The 16,521-nt window shown below is 36.6% G+C and overlaps 1 protein-coding gene across 26 annotated transcripts in view; it reads right to left on the bottom strand.

The window, feature by feature from the left end:
* The window catches only part of TCF4 (transcription factor 4), a 366,421-nt gene that overhangs the window by 182,621 nt on the left and 167,279 nt on the right, over positions 1-16,521 (bottom strand). The window lies entirely within an intron of this gene.

The raw sequence follows: 16,521 nt of genomic DNA, 5'->3' as shown, positions 1-16,521 counted from the left end.
AAGCCTTTAACTTTATTACATCTTTTTGTTCCCAAATTCAACTATAAATCTGCCCTCAGAGCCAAAACCCCTGTTTGGGAGCAAAATTATCAGGCACTGTGGATAAAGCCCACTCACCTTCTCAAACATCAAATCGCGATTCCTATCATTTTTTTTTAAAGATTAAAAGCAGCCATTTTAAAAGGACACCTCAGTTTCTAGAAAAGAAACTATCTTTTGTGTAAATTATCCATTAAAAATTAGCTATGGTCTTGATGTTGATTTTCTGCTTAAAATTCACTTGGAACATTTGTTTCAGATAATAAAATTTTCAAGAGCGCTGATAACATGTTTGAGTAGGATCCTTAAGTAACTATCTGTGCTCATGAACACAAAAGCTCCTAAATATCTGTGTTTACTCTATGTCAGGCATGGATTTTTGTCACTTATACCAACTGGCTGGCGCGGACAGCCTCTTTCCTCCTTTCTCCATTCTTCACCACCCGCCTCCCCCCATCCCCCCAACCACAACAGGGCTTTGAAAGAGCTAAAGATTCTATTTTTCCAATATTTAAAAGAGATAGCAGTGATGAACAAACCCGGCGCGTTCACTGCGGAATTTTCGAGACAACCCTCCGGTACTAGAATGCGACAGCCGCTGCGGATATTTTTTGGCACAAAGACAATGGTGGCAGTGCCAAGCCCCATGGCTAAAACTACTCAAAAGAGGCATAAGGGTAGCATTAATCGCTCAAGTCTTTTACTGCATGGAGTACTGTTGTCCATATTTTTAAAACTAAAAGTACCCGTTAGTAACATTTGTTGTATGCCCATAAAGATGGGGTTGGTGCGGGGGGCGGGGGGAGATTCTGAAATATATACCAGAAACAAATCTTGTCAGGCATTTGATTCATTTTTATACCTAAAAGGACCAAATGTTAAATTTTGCTGCTGGTGACGATTTGCCGTGCATGAAATGAATATGACCTAATGGAGTACACGAAGGGCTGAATGAAAGCTATAGAGAGGATTTCATAAACTAAGTCGACATATTGGCTAAACAACTTTCTTCTGCAAAAACGATGTATACAAGGGAACATGTAATACTATGTCACAATTTTTTAAATTAAACAAGGAAAACGCTGTAAATGAGCAGACACAACATCCGTCAATCAATCCTTCTGGAGACAAAGGAGATCAACATGCAGCCCCGTCTACAGAACAAGTCGGCATCTCCAGTGAGCAAACAGTCCAGGAAGTCAACATGTGTTCTGTCCAAATCGAACCCGTCTGCTGCTAAAGCCTATATTTAAATTTGATTATTAAAAATGGCACTAAATGGCAATCAATAAAGGATTCACTTGCTTCCCCTGCCCCAGAAAAACTAATATGAGCAGGAAAGGCAAGCAACTTCTATTTAAAAAAAAAAAAAAAAAAAAGTCAATGTTTTGCTGATCTATTCAACAATCTTTTATCTTGCTGTCCCAAGAAGGAGCAGGAAAATTTGCTTTTTATTTGAGGGTGATATGGTTAACAAATGTCTATAGAATTTCAAATTGAATATTTCTATATTCTTGTATTATCAGCCATTTGACTTCTAATTTTTCTTCCAATACATCCATGGTATCCTATTGTAAGGGAATTGGGTGACAATGAAAATATTACATGAAGGGAAAAAAATGATCTCATAAATCCGTTCCTACTTCTAAGAAGGATCACCTTTGGTAGATTACTGCCCCTGGACACACATGACAGTTCTAAGCCACCTAGAAAGAGCTAGAGACAGACGAGCAACTTATCAATAAAATGATTTCTAGAGATAAGCTCTAACAGAGATGATCCCTCTTGTGGTTGACCAGTAGGATAATAACAGGGTCATGTTTGGTTGTGTAGCCTTTCATTTGTAAAATGCCACTTTAAAAATTATATATAAATGGTAGGTGTTTCACCCACTGCTGAAATAGATTCATCTATATGGGAGAATATATCATCCCATGAAAAGCCTTCATGAAAAATTATCTGATGCTGCAGGACAACACCAAGCAAGGCTGTTTCACTGTTAATCCTCATTCTGGGAACTGAAGAATGAGACTTTTGTTCCCTGGAATCAGACTAGGGAACTCATCATAAACATGTTTGACTCAGAATAAATTTCTGTCCCCATCCCCAGTCCCATCCCATCTCTGATTACCCTATGAATCTCTTTATATATATGTAGAAAGGACTAGTTCATTAAACAACGACTGAAATTTTTAGTAGTTCTGAACATATACATGAGGTTATTATTTACAGTCCTTCATCATTTCCATGCCTGCCTTTTCCTTCCCTGTCCAAATAAGAATAGCTGTGTCCTTATCATGTATTAACCACTGCTCAAAGCTCTACATAAAATGATTCATTTAATCTTCACAACCCCATAAGGCAGGTAATATAAACACCATTTTGCAGATGAGGAAACTGAGATCTAGAAAATTGCCCACAGCCACACAGGTACAAGTGACAGGGCCAGGATTCAAACCCTGGCAGTTTGTTTGCCCAGACTGTGCTCTTAGCACTATGCTATGCTGCTGGTGTTTAAACTCTGGGAAAAAAAAAAAAAAAAAGTATAAATAAACTAGAGGCCCGACACTGAAGACTCTCAAATCTCAGAGCTCAAAACACTCATGAATTTGATATGAAATTAATGAAAGTGTCTTATAGGCGATGATAATTTACATTTACATGGTGTTTTATTCCTAAAAGGTCTCTAGGTACTTTATAGCTGCACAAATGATACACATGGATTCTGTGACGTCTTACAATAAACTGCCACCATCTCCACACATTAACACAAAGCAACTAATTAACAAAAACATGGCAGAAAACTGCATTTCTACACCTTCTCTATGTGAAGACTACGTCTTTGTATTAAGATGTACAGAAGAGTAAAAGTAAAAATATAATTATAATACAGGACAACCCAGCATCACTCAGTGTCATCTATAGAATAGTGATCCCACCACAGGCTCCAAAAACCAAAAGGGAGACTAATTAAAAGAATCTGCGAACTGTTACAAGCTATTCCCCCACCCCCCAACAGATTTACATTGTATCTAGCATGTTAAAGACTCTGAGAAATGCTGCAGTTAAGACATTTAATTCAGGGTTTTCTTTTTTTTTAATGAGATGGGGTCTCACTATGTTACCCAAGGTGCTCTCAAACTCCTATGCTCAAGGATTCTTCTGCACTGGTCTCCATAGGAGCTGGGATCACAGGCATGAGAGACTGTACTTGGCTTTCAATTTAGTTTTATACAACGTTTCCTAAACTGAATTGAGCATACATGCCTGTCCCCATCTTTTTTGTGTCTATTAATACAAGAGTTGATGACCTTTAAGAACTACTATTATTTAAAACTTAACACTAAGAATATATCAGGTTACTATATATTTGTAGTTTTCTATCAGATAAATGATGTGGGTTCAAAAATTAAATTTTTATTTTATTTAAATTGATATGAAAACATTTTGACTATTTAATTTGCTGGTTTCTATTGGCTTATATTTTTTATGGTAATCTGTGGCCATGCAGGTATAGCTTCATTGTTCTGACTAACTAGTCAACTTTACTCCTGATCCCAGTTTGGAGGTGAGACTCTGGGTTTACAAAAAAGCAGAAGCTTACATTATTCCTTCGATTTCCAACATTTCAGAGAAGAGCACTGGTTCTCTCCTACAGAATCTTACGATACAGGGACAACTCTGCCTTCATCCACAGTCATTTAAAAATCTAAATGTAAAATAAATTTGTGCTAAAAGAATTATAACTCCATCCAGCAAATAAACTAGTCATCCAACAACCTAGGAAATCCTATAAAGACAAATGGGGGAAAAGGTAACTAACTAGGCACATAGCTTGTATGTATCAAGGGATAATGAAAAATGGGCAGTAAACCATTTCTTTTCTGGAAAAGACTGGCATTAACTCTCTCTTTCGCTGATGTTCTTTTAGTCCTAAAAATAGAATACTCAGTAATGGCCTATAGCTCTGATCCCACTGGAAACTGTGAGTTTTGGCTGCATTTCATCACTGATTCCCCTCATCTCATCTAGTCACTGTGCTGCTGCCTTTAACACAGTGTGGGTACTGAAACCCCAGGTAGTATTTTAAGGTGCTACCAAAAGTCTTCACTTTAGGGCTCTGCCTAAGTGAAGAATTTCAGATTCTGTATTCAATTCTCCATAAAGCACCTATATTTGTAATGCACTATCTCACATGCAAATTTAACTTACATTATTTAAGACAACACACCCTAAAAGCTCATTAAATGAGCATTTTAGTCCATGTTTTTATAGACAAAGTCACTAAAATTAAGGGTAACCAGCTCATATAGTTAAAAAGGCTGCAAAGACATGAAGTGGCGAAGTTAGCACACAGACCTCCAGTTCCAGTACCAAGGCTTTCCCACAATATGCCACTTCTGTTTGGAGTTTTCTAGATGTATCATTATTACTGCCTACTGTAGCAACAACCATTGCCTTCTCACTACCGTAATCCTCTCCCCAAATAATTTAAACTCAATTCACAAAGTCAAAGAGTTCTCAAGTTCCTTGATGGATGAAAATGTCCGAATCAATAAGCATTTTGAGTGAACATCCTCCAGTCCATCAAAAACTACCTTTTCAGTGCAGAATAAAAATATTGTCCTAGATGATTTCACACGGCCCAGACAACAACAGCCAAAATCAGCCCCTCACTTGGCATCCTGCTTAGGAGAAGTGCACACATTATCAAATTAAAGCACATGAGTTTTATGCTTGATTTTCCGAACGCAGGAAAATCTTTCATTGAAAATAACACTAATTCCACAGAGTGTGCAATTAATCAACATAATCATGGGGATAACTTAGCTGTTTGGGGAGGTGTGTCAAATAACTCTTTAGGGCCACTAAAGTACCACTTGAACCACCAAAGTAATGATTTTCTGAATCAGCAATTTGTACAAGGGTCCCCTAGAGACCAGAAGGACTAAGGGCAACCCTGAAATCACTCAACTTACTTCTAATGAGTAACTTACCATTGGCTTTATGTGAATAACATCTTCACAGTGATGCCTACCCTATCTTATATTTTTACTGCAGTTTGAGTCTATGACAATTGGATACAACCAAGGCAATTAAGGACTGGTGTGGTCTTAGAAAAAACAGCATATGCATTTGAAAGCTTATTTTTTATTCAAAAGAACATAATAGTTTTTCATATAAAAATGAAAAAAAAAGCTCATCTTGCAATACATGCTAAAGGTGTCAAAAGCACGCAGAAATAAAATATTTTCACTGTGTTTTTAGGCAGAAGGAAGACTCGCGATGAGCTGGTGAGTGTGGAGAAAAGCAATTTCCTAAAATTCAATTCATGGCTAAGAAACCTTGCTGATCAGGAGAATGATCGCAAGACTTTTCCTAAAAACAGATTCCTGGGTTCTCTTCTCCAAGGTACGTGAATTCAGTAGAGTCTGGCATTCTCTCTTTTTATTTTTTTTTTCTTTTTAAGACAGAATCTCACTCTGTTGCCCAGGCTGGAGTACAGTGGCATGCAATCTCAGCTCACTGCAACCTCCATCTCCTGGGTTCAAGTAATTCTCCTGCCTCAGCCTCCCGAGTAGCTGGGATTACACGCATGTGCCACCACATCCGGCTAATTTTTGTATTTTTAGTAGAGATGGGGTTTCATCTTGTTGGTCAGGCTGGTCTTGAACTCCCGACCTCAAGTGATCTACCTGCCTCAGCCTCCCAAAGTGCTAGGATTACAGGCATGAGCCACCGTGCCCAACAGATTTTTTTTTCTTGCAAATAAAATTCCACTGGTTATTCTGACCAGCCAGGGAGACAAGCAACCAATTTAAGTGATAGGCACAGCTCTATAGGTTACATTAGCTAAAACTCCAATAGACCTGGTAACATGGTAGATAACAAAAAGTAGATTACTACTAGCACCAACCTATTTAAGCAGAGTTTTTTAAAAGACAAGGAATTGTTGATCCCCAAGGTCATTTCAGACAGTTACATTTCATGGGTTAGAGAAACCTTTCTCTGGCAGCATGCTAGGCCTTTAAATGTGCTCATCTCCAATAATGAAGGCTGTTTTGTTTTTTTTTTAAAGAAATCAATTTTACATTGCCAAATCGATTCCCCTAATAAACAACAGTATCCCAAAATATGAGAATCCTGGAGTTTTGTTAAGGTTGCTCCTCATTGATCAGACCCACTGGCCCACTGCTCTGAAAGCATCTCTCTTCTATCTCAAGAGTGGATGTCACCTTTAGAATCCAGGATCCAACTCTAGTGAACCTGACTTGGTTCATTCATTTAAAAGGGTCCTTCTACCCCTTCTCCGACCGTCCATGTTCTGTGAAGGCATGACAAGTCCACAGTGAGGGAGAGAATCCAGTCCTTTCCCTTTCATTGGAGGAGATGGGTGACATTTCTGGCCGAATGTAATAGAGACAACATCATCTGGGCAAGACTTTGGTGCCTGGCTAAATATTTTGGAATTTATTGGCAAATATGAAGGAAATCAGCAGCTGCATTTCACCACACAAATCACTTTTAATCATAAATTATTTGCTGCTCATTTAACTGCGTATTCCACCAGAGTCTTAGCAACAGTCAATGTAAAAGATAAAAATGATAAAACTCTAAATAAGCCACAGTGGGATGGAAAAGACAGGAAAAGGTTTAGTATTTTGTTTGTTATAGAGTAGTCTACATAGGCACTTAGTTGTCTATATAGAAAAATTATGTATTTTAGCACCATGGTACACAGGTGATGGCCTTAACTTTCAAGCTAAGTTTACGTGAACAAAAATATAACAATGTTCATCTCTTAAACTACAAACATTGGATATGATACTCAAAGCTACATCAAAAGAATGGGGGGGACATGATAATGTTATATATGGTATATAGATATGTATAATACATACATATACACATATAAGTGACATTTTTAACCCCAGACAGAAGATAATCCAACTGCCATTTGTATATGTATCTGTAATATATTAAATGATCATTTCTCTAGCCTTAGCACTGAATACAATTGACCTATATCCCCTAAACATGCACTACTGAGAGAAACTGGAGGGGAGTGGGAGGAACAGCCCAGAATTGAAAACACATTCCAAGGAAGACAAAGAGTAGGAAGATTGCTAACCATGATATCTATAGAAGAATGATGTTTTCCAGCCAAGCCTGCTCTTCAAGATCAACTTCAAGAGAATGGGCCCATAATAATAACCAAACTGCCAGATACACAGGGCCACACTCCCCAGAGTCCAACCAGCCTGCAGCACTAGTTATTGTTCAAGGAAGGGGAAGGTTGGTAGATAAATGGTCCCATGCTGCAATGTTTAAGAGAAGCCTCCCAATGACTGAATCTAGGAGCATGACTCAATCAAGAGAGGAAGGTGGGGAGCACAGGAAGGAAGAGGAGAGGCAGAGGGAAGGATGAGAGGGAGGAAAAAGAGAAAAAAGAAAGCAGACAAGGAGTAGCCAGAAGAATGACCTCATCCTATAAAAAGTATGCAAGAAAATAAAATGCATTACATATACTATGTTTACAGACTACAATTTTTAATCCTGAAACTTGCAAAAATTATCATCTGAATAGTGGTGAATGAAGCCTAAAAAACATAATACAGGGAAATTAATATTTGTTGGGTGCTTTCTGTGTACCATGTGCTGTATGCAAGAGAGTCAACAATGCACATTATTCTCAAGGAGGTAAGAGTTTAGATGACTAAATACCAGGAGTAACACAATGCTATCCACCAGTAAGGGATATAATGGGAACCCAGAGAAGCACCAAGAAAGAGCACCCAATACAACCTCACTGAAGACAAGGTGGTAACAGGAGAGACATGTATGTGAGATTTCATGCCAAGATGACATTCTAACAGAGGTAATAAGGACTTAATATTTGTTAGAATGCAATTCTTAGTTACTTGACAATGTTAAATCAAAATAAGTAAACATTAGTAAGTAAAAATTTATATCATTTATCCAAAACAAATTTTAAAGTAACTGGAACCTAAAATTGGAAAGGGGAAAAACTGGAAGAAAAGAAAAAAAAAAAAAAAAACACGTAGATGACATTTCTGCCCTTCTGCAGCTCTAAGTTCTTTGATCACTCCATGGTTGGTTTGGAAGTTTTTATGGTTTTTGCTTACAAATTGGAGAAATTTGCAATGTAAGACAAAAGAACTATAAAAATCTAAACTGCCTTCCCTGTACAACAAATACCAAACTGACTCAATCAAGTCATTTAATTTCAGAGATAGGCAGAAATCACTTATACAAACTAAATTATTATAAAGACTTTGATGGAGCCTTGTCAACAAAAATTGTTGCTATTTTTAAAAGACACACTCATTACACAGAGCCCTGGCCTTCACTACCAGGACCCAAGGATGCTCTCCACCCAGGCGATGGTAGAGAGGCTGACACTCTTCCTCTGTAACTGCCCTTGTATAGTTTAGTCCTGTGTCCTGGGAGTAAAGAGACCATCAGTGATTTGTTCCTTTAACATCTCATACTCTATAAACAACAACTGCAAAAGCAAAACAAAAAAAAAATATTTTACTCAAACTACCATTCTCAATGTCTGTCAGTGAGCACAGCTTAATTTGGTTTGCAAGGAAACCAAAAATGCTTTTATAAAGCATTATGATGTAAATATACTCATTTTCCTTGGCAAAGCAAGTGAAAACTATCAACCAACCATAACAGGAATTTTTCTACTAGGGATTACCTACCACATCCATTACAGACAAATAATCATATTTCAAAATTTCAATGACTTATCTATCCCCTTTTAAGTTCTATTCCCAACTTAGTCCAACAAGAATATTTCTCAAATACAATCAAGCCAAGGGGAATATGAAAGCAATGAAAATATGGTTAGTCGTGATATGCAATCAACCACTTAAAAAACTCAAGAGTATTACACACATTGCATGTTGTTTGAAATATCAGGACTATCTATTTACCAAAAACACACCCAAAACAAAACCTCACCTTTATTTCCAAATAAAAACAAATTAACGGCCACACTCAGTATTAAGCTACAACTTTATAATCATGGTAAATATCTGATCAGTTGTATAAAAATAAAATGAAACAAAACAAAAAACAAAAAAAACCCAACCTTGAAAAGTAAAAGAACCTCACACACCAGTCAGTTCCTATCTGTGCAGCCAGCAGAGGGCGCACATGCCCCAACAAGAACCGGCTATGGCCAGGCACTCCCCAAACTTATTTAGTACTCTTCATCAAATCTGTATGGGGGAGGAGGGGTACAGTCAGCCAATCAGTGGCATTGATAAAACTAACGTGCTCAGTTTAGGATCAGTAAGAAACATACATAAGTACACTTTAGTATTAAATACTGACTTGAACAGAGATTTCTTAGCTGCTCAATGGAAAGTTGTTCATTAAAAAGGTTTGTACAGAAGTGAGCTTCTGGCAGTTTTCAAGGTCACAGTAGTTTTTATTGCCCTATCTGACCTATATGAGGACTTACTTGTAATGCATGGATTTATAGAATTAAATTAAATATTAAATTTCTAACATAATTAACATATATTTTTGTGAGTATATTGAATTACCCTTAGCAAAGTCTCTTTTAGTGTGTGTGTGTATTTCTGTGTGTCTTATACAAATCTATTCATTAACTTTTGCAATCCTAGAGCAATCAAATATGTAGCATTTAATGGATAAGTTGAGATACGTAAGTTCCTTATTTTCCCACTGGTTTGTGCTTGATTGATTACTCGTAAATTGTCTATTCTGTGTCTCTATATCACATATTTGCTTTGGGGTTACAGTAGGTTATACCAGAAGAGTACCTCACAGCTATGTATGTGCACACACATATAGGTAGGGCACTGTTTATTCTTTTAAAGAAGTTTTCCTATAGATGCAAAAGTCACAAATTGTTTCTACTGCTTTCCAAGCTTGTTGAAGCAATAGCACAAATTGAAAAAAAAAATTAACTCATAAAAGCACCAAATTAAAATGAACAACAAAGACTATATTATTTACTTTTACAGATAAAAATTAAATAATCCACAACACATCCAATCTCTAATTTCAAATAGGTTAGAATGAATGGAAGGTCTGCCCCAAGCTTCAAGCTAGAAAGCCGGGTAGGATAATTAGCTGCCACTGTCCCTCCACCTAAATGATCATTTCACTTGATCTTAGCCAAAAGGCTAAGAAGCGATTCCTAAATAATCATTTCAACCTCACCTCTCTATTCACCAAACAAAAACAATAAAGCCAAGTAACATTTCCATCATAATATATATATTTTTTAGCATTCTTCATAAACTTGAGAGAACTTAATTTACAGAATCTAAAAACCAGGTGGCCTATGTTACATGTAGGTCACAATAAATAATATGCCTCCTTTGGCCAATGTGGCTACACCATTTCTGCCTAAGTTAAAATGACGATGTTTCATTATTCCTAAGCTCTCAGTTCTGAAATGTTTGCACAATCTGTTAAGTCCAGGAAAATTTAAATTATTTTGACATGCAGCCTGCTAAGGCCAGTGACGGGGATAATGCCTCTTTACATGGGTAAAATTTTGTGGCATATAGGTCACTCTCTTAAGGGGAATCAACTGTGTGTCTCTTCTTTGCATTTCCACCACAATCCTTCATCCTGCAGCCTGGAGCTGAGAGTGAAATGCAAGAAAGGAGCCGAGTGCTCAAAGCAAAAATCTGCTTCCAGGACAATCCATTATATCTGACAAGTTAAATGTTCCATGGTAGGCCATATGGCATCAGAGCAGGCCCGACGGTGGAAGAGGGGAACTCAGCAAATGCATCACAATTAAGGAGTTTGGCTACAGACTTTACTTTGAATTACTTATTTTTTTATCAAAGTTTAAATGCAGTCCCTCACATTTTCAACTGAATCCCTTTGATGAGACCATTTTTCAAGAAGTGTCACAATTTCTTTTCTCATCCCGTGACTGTGGACACTTAAATCTACAGGTAAAGGTATACATGGCCATTTTTACCAAATGGAGTTTCAAAGATGAGGACCTGTAGCTGCATTTTTAAAATGTCTTCAAGACAAATGCTATGTAAGCCCTACCTGCTCACTAGATTAGGATATTTAAATGAAAGTGATCATTGGATTAGGGCATTTAAATGAAACTGATAGAACATTAAGTAAAACCAGTTTTCAATATTAAGTCTAAAAAATCTTAAAAGCTATACAGTCAGAACTGACATATTCCTGTTTCTTCTGTGGTTTACTTATTATCTGTCAAATGGATGAATGGACTGGACTGTCTCTGTTGAATTTATCTCCCCCTAGCATGGCACCAAAAAGGAACTCTGTACATCCTGCTAATACCATGTCCCAGAGACAAGTTTTGTAAGCTCCCTAAGACATTCTGATGATTAAAACTAAGTTGCCTAAAATAATATTTGTCATTAGGGACAATGTAATGTAAAGATTTGTACTTAATCAAGATACGCACTTATTACATTAAGGCAGGGGAAGATAAAATTGATAAAATCACTGAAATAGTTAATATTATGCTGCAGCATGTTACCATTCTTTTAAATTAAAAACAAATGTTTTTATTTCTCCCAAAGAATTCTCAGGGGAGAACTGTACCTATAATAAAAACTGAAACAGCTTTCAGTAGAAGTATGCAAACTTATCTGCTCCAATGGTAATTTTATCAACTCCTTTACTTCCTCAGGATGATTTTCTTGAGCAAATGTGTGTGTGTGTGTGTGTGTGTATCTGTGTGTGTAATAATAGGTAGATTCTAAACAATTATGATTATCGTTTAAGTATTCACACTGGTTTGCAAACATGAAATTCATAATGATTAAGAGAAACATGCATGCATTTTTCCAAAAGAGAAGATGTTAAGACTCATTTCCCTAAACTATTTTCACTCTCTATCTCTCCAGAGGGTCACTATTTCCCTCAAATGCACCCGCTTTTGCCTTAATTAAGGATAACATTGCTTCAGTGAGCCTGTATATACTTTGTAAGAATGAGTCATTTTGCTTTATGTTGAAACTTATGAACACATTTTTTTCTGGTGGTCTTAAAGTTACCATTTGTTAATAATCTAATGTAACATTATATTTGCATCTCCCTTATTTTTAAATATGAGATGATTTACTGAATTATAAAGATGGTATGTGGGGTATGAATTGGTCATTTGCATCCTGTATTAACAATCAATTGTTAAGAACTGTTATGACTCCTTATATTTTATTAAGTGCTTTTCAACATACATGCTCAAATGAGCTTCCTCATAATCCTGTTAGGTAGATACCATAACAATTATCATTTATACTTTCATTCTGAATATGAGAAAAAAGGGATACTTGGTGGTTAATTTATTTGCCTTGGAGCACACAGCTATGAAAGAGAAGAGTCACATCTTTTGCCCAGGCCTACCTAAATGTCAGCATTATATTTTGTCATGCCATACTTGAGGAAGTAGGACCATTAAAAAGATACAGTTTTACTTATGTGCAAGTTTATAGATTATACATTTTTACTTTTTATCTAAGAAAAGTAGCCAAATTTTTTGGTGTTGTGTTAGTGCCCAGTTTGAAAAAGGACACACCTGGCACATAATTACACTTGCCCCCCCCCACACACACACATACATATTTATAAAATGTAGCCACATACACCTCAGTACCAACAGAGTGCATTGGGCCATTGTGTACTGTAGATCCTATTTCTGTGTATCCAGATCCACACTTTTATTACTAATTAAAATGTCCAGATGGTAAAATAACACCTGATCCGAGGGGCTTTTAAGTACAGTAATTGTCAATGCTCAACTCCTACCTTGTTAACAAATTGGAAAAATTGGCCTACACTGAGTTTTACACATACTGTTTCCAAACCATCAGTAAAATGTAGTTGAAACTTTAATAATGTGGACAGAAATTGCCTACATTAAACTCAAGAAAAAGATCTGACATTCAAATCATTACTACTGGAAGAAAGCTTATGGACTCCAACAGAAGGAATGTCATATCATAGCAATACAATTGGGTTTTATCAACAAAAATCTACAGTAGAGGGAAAGAATGACGTTAGAGCTATTCAACATCCAACCATTTCATGAGGCCCTTTCTTTACATCTTTTGTTTTGCAGGTTCACTAAATGATAAACAATTCTTAAAATATATTTTGTCTTGTCAAGTGTTTTTTCATTTTAATGTATGGATTCAGATCTTAATAATAATGCAAAACCTTTATTATCTTACAGGGTTTTTAAATATACAGATTCCAGAGTGACCCCTGAAATTCAGGTTAGGCAGTGGCTCATGAGTAACATACTTAGGGAAATCACAAATGCTTTTAAAATGTTTAAGCAGTTACTTCCTAATCCTAAGTGGATTCTTTTTTTCTCAAGCAAACATTTTTGCAAATATTTAGGTTGCTTTGATACGCAAATGTTCTCCCAAACATTTCCACCAGCCAGCCACTGAAATCTCTCCACAGACCCCAACCAATGGGAAAGTTTGCAAGGGAAATATGAGAAGCGACTGAACGGGAATACTGGCAGGAACACTGGCTTCGCTGCCCACAAACAAATGTTGATTTTGTTGCAACACCTGAAACAAAACATCTGGGTGTCTTAGTGGAACCCCTCCTTTAAAATTCTCAGTCATGGGGCTGTAATTCTCATTGACTGAAGCAGTATCTTCTAGGGAGGGTAAAACTGATCACCCACAGGTTTCCTATTACAGAGTTCAATAACTCCAGTAAATGTGGCTTGCTGCTGGACAGTGAAAATCCCATCACTTTAAAAAGAAAATGCCCACAGGAATTAACATGTGCAAAACAGGAAACGGAAAAAGCAACAAACAATGCCATGATAAAGGTCCCAAGCCTTACAGGTATAATAAAGGACAACACTTTCAAAAACGTTCCCCTCAAGGAAATACACCAGGGGAGACGATGTCTGTAAAGTCATCTTTATCATCAGCTCAAGAAGTAATTCATGAAAATGAAGGTTTTCTAGAAATAAAAACAAGAAGGTGGCACATTCAAAACTAACTTGTCAACACAGCATGATTACCATTATTATGTGTAAAAACAATCTCCAATACTCCCTTTCCCTTCCACACTCTATTCCAAAAACATCTTCTAAACCTGCTTTTGGAAATAATGGGATTCCTTGATCACAGGACAACGAATCACCCTGAAGTTTTTCTCCAGTTTACTCAGTCACATAAACCACCAGAGGCTAACCACACTGACAACAAAAGCAAGTCCCAGGATTCCGGTGGCTAATACCATGCTAGGCATTACTTGGGAAGTTATGAGTTGGTATACATCTGTGAATTTGGTGGGAGGAGAAAACTAACAGTAAATTTATCAAAGCCAGTGGAACGTTCAGCATTATAAAATTACAAGGATCTGCTTCTCGGCGACTAACATGCTTTTTCACTTCTGCCACCACTTCCTCATTTACACATATTAGAAGTTGGTTAAAGATTTCATTAGATGTGGTTTTGACAATAACAGCAAAGTGCCTAAAGCCACAGATTTTAAATGAGCCCCAAATTCAGATTTGGGGAAAAAAAGAACCAATCACAGCAGGAAGCGCTTTAAAAGAAAAGAAACATTATCTTGAGCAGTTATTCTGCACTTAGTTGTACTGTGTGAAAAGAAAATGAAAAAGCTCTATAAAATGTCAGAATTAACCTATCGTTTCAGATTGCTTACAGGTGAAATTCTACCATCTGGATGGGCAGTTTGCCCACACAAAAAAAGAAATAAACTAAAAGGAAAAAAAATAAAGTAAAACCTTCTTTTGCCTGCTATTTTACCACAATAGATTTTACAGGAGAGAGGACACCATAATCTTTAGACATGGACACACACACATTTACACACATGCCTCTGTACACACACACAGCTTCACATACAAACTGTGACAAAATAAAAGTTGGAAGAAGCAAGAAATTGAAATAAAATTCTGTTTCTTGGAACTCCAAGAGTTTAATAAGGAATGAAACCTAGTCATTCTTAATCACATAAAAGGAAAAAAAAGATTTATTTTAAAATTTTCGTGAAATAACTGATGATTCTTTCTGTTTTACTGAAATACTCGAAAAAATAAGGTCCCGCATATCAAAGTTTCTCTCTTCCCTTAACAAAGCGCATTTATAATCTTTATTTATGCTGGGCTAGCAACTTTGGGAATTACAATTTAACTTTAAATAAACAGGAAACTGCATCTTAGGAACTCCCAGAAGTCATTTTATTCATCTGAGAGTGAAAAATGCTTATAAACGTTATAATTTATAAAGAAATACACTTCTATTTTCCCTTTTTCTTAATCATTATACAAACCTTTTATTAAAACATCTGCCTCAGCAAAAAGACCTGTTTTAATAATCATCATTTTTTAACCTAAAGATCAAATAGAAAATGAAGTCAGACTCTGTTTAAGTTTTTCTTTCTAACCTTGAGGGCCAGATAGAACTTTCAGTTTAACTTCAGGCTTGTCTGTCAAACATGGTACCAGGTTGGCATCAAGTGTTTATTTGCCAACCTAAAGTTCCACATTTTGAAAGCAACACACAGAGGCTTTCATAAATTAATAGCTCTCTGTGTTAAATATTTGTCGATATCTCTGGTCTGGGGTTTCTGGGTTTCCATTTTGATTGCAGAGTGTCTCCTAAAATTACATTTGAAGAACAACACTAAACCAGAAGTGTTGAGTGAGAGAATTATGGGCACATTCTCAAACTCTTACACTAAACCACAAAGGGAATAGATTAAAAAGAAAAAGCACAGAAAAAAAAAACCCACTATCTTCCAAAAAAAAAAAAAAAAAAACCCACCCTGAATAGAGAAATCAAATACTTGCTTTTCTTTCGACCTTATGGGTAGCACGCCGAGGGAGGCACCAGAAGATCTAAGCCCAAATACGTGATGAAGAGTCGCCAAAAAGCATGTGGATGAATAAACTGTTGTGGCGTGAATCTGCCAGCCAGAGGACAGAACACAACATGCTGGGGCTTGGCTGTCCTAACATGTTTTACTATGTACATTTAAATAGTCTTGAAAGGGAAAGGGAAAGAAGGGAAAAGGTGGAGGGTTTTGGGGTTTTAATATTAAAAAAAAGTTTGCCAGAAATTCGCATACTTGGGTCACAAATAAAAGTACTTTCCTATTATTACAAAAAAGAGAATCTAGTTCTTAGGCTAACACTCATCACATGTTTCCTATGATGGAAATTTAGGGGGGTGGTTTAAAGAGTTAAAGACTCCCTACCATTAATTTGCATCTGGTGCTTTTAGTGTGTGTGTGTGTTTTTCTCTTCCCTGAAAAGTTGGCAGAGCCGCCGATTTTCCATAATGCAAGCATTTGGGAATTGTGAGCGGAATGAAACCGATCCAATCTCCTGACTGCGACATGAATTTTCATTAATTACAACCTTGTCAGCAAAAGCATTATCAAAGCTGAATATGAAAATGCTAATGAGTC

Source organism: Nomascus leucogenys, chromosome 4 (assembly GCF_006542625.1).
Source record: "Nomascus leucogenys isolate Asia chromosome 4, Asia_NLE_v1, whole genome shotgun sequence".
Taxonomy (NCBI): domain Eukaryota; kingdom Metazoa; phylum Chordata; class Mammalia; order Primates; family Hylobatidae; genus Nomascus; species Nomascus leucogenys.
The sequence above is the reverse complement of the archived record's forward strand: the minus strand, read 5'-3'. Positions and strand labels throughout refer to the sequence as shown.